Source organism: Halyomorpha halys, unplaced genomic scaffold, assembly GCF_000696795.3.
Source record: "Halyomorpha halys isolate HHAL.00 unplaced genomic scaffold, Hhal_1.1 Scaffold3.1, whole genome shotgun sequence".
Lineage (NCBI taxonomy): Eukaryota > Metazoa > Arthropoda > Insecta > Hemiptera > Pentatomidae > Halyomorpha > Halyomorpha halys.
The window spans coordinates 634,598-641,406 of NW_027115249.1; positions in this window are offsets into that span (position 1 = coordinate 634,598).

Below are 6,809 nucleotides of genomic sequence, written 5' to 3' on the forward strand. Positions count from 1 at the left end.
GCCGAAACGTTGGCACATTAAAATAAGTTAATCATACTTATTTGTGTTTCATTGACCGCACCCCCAACCATCTTCTCCTCATATAATAAACTTCGTAAATTCCTACCTCCTACAAATTTTCTTATTATCCGTTCTTTTCTCAATGATTGATTATTCAAAATATACCACAATGGTTCCTATTCATATCTCTTCTCTCAGTACCGAGGTTTTCCTCAAGGTTCTATCGTCGGTCTCATCCTCTTATCTATACAGCTAACTTTCCAACCAATCCTAACGCATATGCCGAAGACACATGTCTGCTCGTAGTGAATAATAACCCTTTGCATCCTAAACTCTCCAGTCCCGTAACATAGCCCTCGAAGAATGGGGTCGAAATTGGAGGATTAAAATCAATCCCATCAAATCATCTTTACCCTTCTTCGTAAACCTGCCGCCTGCCTTACAGTATACTTTAATAATGGACCATTAAAGTCTATATGATTTTATTTGCGACAAAGTAAGCAGCATTGAGAATTTTGGATTGTAAGGATTGGATACGAGAGGAATTCGAAGGTTTAGTGGAGCCCCAAAGCTCAACTCCAAATGTCCAGATTGGCTTTATTACAGTCATGTAGATCAGTCTTTTGTAATGGATTGGAAGTTTACACTGTTTATCTTGTAAAATCTTAAATAGTCGAAATCTACGTTCACTTTCCTGTCTTCAGTCTTAGATCAGGATTTTACAATCATTGATTATATTACGATTAAAATCAGCCATATATGTGCATGCTTAGTTATGTATATTATTTATTTAGATATTACTAGATCTCTATTTCTCTTGTATTTTTGTATCATCTGGTTTTATTCTCATTATTATATTAATTCCCTAATTGTAAATTTGCAGCATTATTATTCATTTTAAAGTCCTTTCAGTTATTTTTATTATTATATTTTTTAATAATTATTGTTTTATTTTTTTTACTTTATTTTCATTGTAGTATTTATTAATTGAATTATTAGTTTTATCACTAGAGATCAATTCGTATTGTTCTGATCTGGCTTATAAATTGTAGTTGCCTCCACACCGCTCTAATTGTCAAAATAGGAATTAAAAATTTTTAGTTATTACTATCATTTCTATATGTTATTTTGGCATCGACAGATAGATGTAATCTGGTTTTATTGGATGTAATTTTTTTAATGAATAAAAAAAAAGGTAACGAATCTGTTTTACAGGAATAAGAGACACATTATTAAAGGATATTGTAGGGCAATGGTTTCCAGTAATTTTTTTAATGTTTTTGATGATGTTCATTTCTTCTCGGCTGTTGATGTGAGATGTACAGTTTTTGAATTGAATTTATATTATCTTTTTTTTCTCTCCTGAATGAATTAAGAAAACGCGAGCTGTTTATTGTTTAACACGATTTTGAAGACCTAAGGATATTTTATGGGGTCTTTCAATATTATTCTGTGACTAAATAAAATTATGTTAAATTTTGCATCGCCGTGGCCTCCTAGTAACAGGTGACTTGGACCAATCAACCGACAGCTGTGCAATTTTTTTTTTCTTAGCAGTGCACACCTCGAGCTTAAGCAGTATAAAGGAACTCTCATGACATCGGCATTTATCGATTGGTTTCCTTGAGCAGCAGTCGTTAAGAATTTAGTTAATTAATATCTAACTTCCTGGCAGGTGATCGTACTCATTTAGGCGGAATTAGTCTCTTTTGAGCTTTAAAATAAAAACAAAACATGAGAAAGAATTATTTTAAACTAACTGACAAATGATCCCATCTTTACTCTGATACATGCACCTCCCTTTCCATGATGGATGTCATTGCTAGTAGACCAAGCAGTGATCAATTTTAGCCATTCTTCGACCAATGTAAATTCCTGTTACAGCTTGGCTTAGTGTTGAGGGTCATCTGTAACTCAGGGAGTTGAGGCGTATATCGTTGCAACCTGGGGAGGCTTTTATTTCTGTGGCAGTCTCACGAAATGAAAACTTGACCCTCTCATCAGAAATGATTCATCAAAAACATTAAACAAATTACCCAACAGTATCCTTTTATATTGTTACTCTTATTCCTGTCCAAGAGATCCGCTAATTTTTTTTCTTATTCATTTAAAAAATTACATCCAATATGATCCGACCACATCTATTAGTACAAGAGCCCAAGAGGAGAAAAAAGGCAGTTATTTCACCCCTACTTTTTATTACTTTAATGAAAACTAGGTATAATTACTAGCCAAAATTGATGAGTCTTCCAAGTATAGGTATGGGGAATAAAAAATGGCGGCTATTTTTTCATTCGGAGCTCTAAATCATAAAAAGTAGGAACAGCACAAGAAAACCTAAGAGAACGTCATTTAAAGAATAGTAAATTTGATAAAATATGAGCCCTAATAGAGTTATTTACGTTAAATAGTTTTCGAGATATAGCTTTTTAAAAAGCAACGTTTCACAAAAATGTTTATGGGACGTACTGAAAGATCAGTAGTTAGTGAATTTATTTTTTAATTTGTCTATTAGCACTCAAATTAAAGCTAGTTTAATGAGCTATAAAGTGGTTTATGATGTTTATCTTCGTAGGAGTAATAGTTTACATGAAATTTGCTAAAATAAAAATATTTTTAAATATAAAAAAAAATATAGTTGTTCAGTCAAATTTTCATTTGCCAAATTTATATTCATATGTGAATATCATAAAAACTTCTACCTCTACAAAGATAAACATAATTAACTATTTTGTAGTAAATTTAACTTGCTTTAATTTGAGCGCTGGCAGACATCTGTACGTCCTATGGTTTTTGAAATGGAGTTTTTTAAAAAATCAAACTTATTGTCTGAACAACTATAAATCAATTTATTTTAGCAAATATCATTAAAACTACTATTCCTACGAAGGTAAAGATCATAAATTTCTTTACAGTACATTATTCTAGCTTTAATTTGAGTGTTAATAGACATCTGTACGTCACATAGTTTCTGAGATATAGATTTCTCAAAATAAATTAACTAACTACTAATCTTTCAGTAGAATTTTTAGAAATTTTTCTTTTTAGAAAGCTATATCTCGAGAACTATTGAACGTAAATAACTCTTTTAGGGCTAACATTTCAGCAAATTTACTCTTATTTAAATAATGTTCTCTTAGATTATCTAGCGTTGTTGTTAGCTCCGAATGAAAAATTAATATTTTGAAAGAGCCACTATTTTTTATTCGCCCTACCTATACTTGGCAGACTCATAAATATTGACTAGTAATTATACATAGCTTTCATTAAAGTAATAAAAAATTGGGGTGTAATAACTGCCTTTTTTTTCTCCCGGCTCTTGTACTATATCTGTCGGTGCCAGATTAACACAAAGAAATGACAGTAATAAGAAAAATTTTTTAATTTCTATTTTGACCATTAGGGTTGTGCGTTGTGGAAGTAGCTACAATTTATGAGTCAGATCAGTACAATACAAACTGATCTCTAGTGATACAACTAATAATTTAATTAACTACTATTAAAATGAAAATGGAGTAAAAAAACAAACAATTACTAAAAAAAAAAAATTAAATAAAAATAACTGAAAGGATTTCGAAGTGAATAATAAAGCTGCAAATTTACAATTAGTAAATTAATATAATAATGAAAATAAAACAAGATGAATTAGAATATGATAAAGATAAGGATCCAATAATATCTATTACCGAGTACACACATACATTGCTAATTCTAATTGTAATATAATAAATAAATTATATAAAGTTAAGAAAAAATGCATGCAGATATGGTCATATTTAAGATTATATATTTTAAAATTCTATTATTTCGGTGGTGTAAATATATTGTTTCAACTGTTGTTCATTAACTTTAGCAGTTTATTTTTTATTTAACATAGCACAAAGATATATTTATGAAGATATTATATCTCATGGAAATTTTTTTTTTTTTTTTTTAATTATTTATTTATTGTAATTTACAACTGTACAAAATAATACAATAAGTAAATATGTAGTAAGTTTCATATACACTTGAAAATCTTGGGAAGGAACCACCCATTGGTGGTACTTCAAACATTAATTTAAACTAGAAGGTCCCGTGGCCATCTTCTTTTCAGACGCCTCGGAGGATTATCAGGGATTGTTAAGGATGAAAGATTAAGAATTAATGGGTTAGGATGGTTAAGGAGTTTGGAATAAAAAGGCGCATATCTTTTTTGGGTCAAATCTGCAACGAATGGGATGTTAAGGTCTTTGTGAATGAATTTATTTGTGACGTAATAAGGAGCATCAAGGATTTTACGTAGGGTTTTGGATTGTAACGATTGGATGCGGGAAGAATTTGATGGTTTGGTGGAGCCCCAGAGCTCAATTCCATATGTCCAAATTGGTCTGATTATTGTAGTGTATACTAATTTTTTGTAATGAATGGGAAACTCATGGAAATTAAATTTAAAAACGTCTGATATAAAAGTTCTGGAAAAAGGATGAGTTTAAGGTTATGTAGGACAATTTATATGAATTTTTGTCATCTACAACTTATACCTCTGATCTTTATGTTTCCTTTCATTCATACTATCCTTATTTTGTGTCTTCTTATAAAATTCATTAGAACAAAACAAGCGTGTGAATACCGACGTGACAAGCGCGTAGATTTGTTACAATACACTTAAAACTCTTGTCAATGCTCGAACGAATACTACCTATCATCTGGGCCAGTTCCTCTTGTTTAAACATGTTTGTAGATTCGTGTTGTTAATCAATTATTCAAATCGTGTGACTGGAACTTCTCTTCTCATTATATACAATTAAATTCATTCGGCCGATTTCCCGAACCGATAATTACAAAATTCTTGTCGATATTTTTGAGGGCCACTGCTACAATTATAAACACGTGTCTGACCGACGTAGCGGCATTAAGACGTGGCGGTTCGATAGATCGAGCGATTATTATCGATTCTGTTAGGACTCGATTGTTCCGCCCCCTCTCCAATAGGGACTGATTTATGAGCTTCCTCTTTTCATCTCGCCCGCAATCCGACTGTCCCATTCATTCTTGCAAATCGTATAACTTGAATCGATTAATCAAATTAGCCAAATCGATATACCTTGAATCGATTCATCAAATTAACCAAAGCTCAGTTCGTTTCAATTGAATTATTGATATTTCTTGAAAAAAAAAAATTCTCGACCAATTTAATTATGTTCAATTGATATGAACCTCTCTCTGAGACCCTCTGAGAAGTACCGATATTAATTTTTATTTATATGATATTTTAAAGATTGTGGAATTTAGCAGTTTCTATTTTTTAAATTATGTATAAAATAGACCAATAGCTTTGAATAATATTAGAGTCTGGCGTACCCGAATATTCGATTCCGATACCAATAATCGTTCTTTACATACATCTGTCCAGTGACGCCCCTCCAAATCCAAATCTATTAAATCAGTCTTAAAGCTATCCTCTCTTCTACGTTTTGGTCTACCCCTTTACCTTTACCTATCGGTTCAGTGATTGTAAACATTTTAGGGATCCGTTGATTACTTAAGTACGCACCCATCTTAATCGCCGCAATGGTATAACCTGAATTCTCAGGTTAACGCATTCTTTTTCGGTTTTAATATTATACTTTTAGGACTCCATCTTGACAAGAGACTTACTTGGAATCCACACACAAGACTGAAACGACAAGAAACTGCTCGTAGATTCCGATTGCTACAACACTTACTTGACAAACGCTCTAAACTTCCCATTCATTACAAAAAATTAGTATACACTTTAATAATCAGACCAATTTGGACATATGGAATTGAGCTCTGGGGCTCCACCAAACCATCAAATTCTTCCCGCATCAAGTCGTTACAATACAAAATCCTACGTAAAATCTTTGATGCTCCTTATTACGTCACAAATAAACTCATTCATAAAGACCTTAACATCCCATTCATTGCAGATTTGACCCAAAACAGATATGCGTCTTTTTATTCCAAACTCCTTAACCATCCTAACCCATTAATTCTTAATCTTTCATCCTTAACAATCCCTGATAATCCTCCGAGGCGTCTGAAAAGAAGATGGCCACGGGATCTTCTAGTTTAAATTAATGTTTGAAGTACCACCAATGGGTGGTTCCTTCCCAAGATTTTCAAGTGTATATGAAACATACTACATATTTACCTGTTGTATTATTTTGTACAGTTGTAAATTACAATAAATAAATAATAAAAAAAAAAAAATATTATACTTAATACTTTATTTTCGAAGACCTTTAGTCGCTGTTTTTCTCTTAGTGTAAGGTGTCACGTTTCGCAGCCGTAACAGTTGGAAGGATAATGGTTTTGTAAATTCCAGTTTTTTTTTTTTGTTTTGTTTTTTACAGAATGAGCGACTTAATCAATTTCGAAATTTAAAAATCAATTTCGAAATTTAAAGATAAATTTCCCGCCTTTAGCCTCGCTTTTATTTACTTATAAATTTATAAAATTATGGCCGAAACGTTGGCACGATTAACTAAGTTATTTCAACTTATTTGTGTTATTTTTTTACCGCAACCCTCCCTCCCCCACCATCTTCTTCCTTGTTTTTTCGAGTTACCTTAGAACCTAAATACTCAAACCGATCTACCTGTTCAAAGCTATTTCCTCCTTATATCAATATCACCTAGATTGCTCCCGTTTCTACTGCTAACCATATATTTTGTTTTATCCGTATTTATTTCGAGTCTTAGTTTTTTTTATTTGAGTTTATCTACTTGGTTGTATTTATTTTTATTATTATTTATTATTTTATTTTATTAATACTATTTTTTTTTTGTTTTTTTAAAACTTAT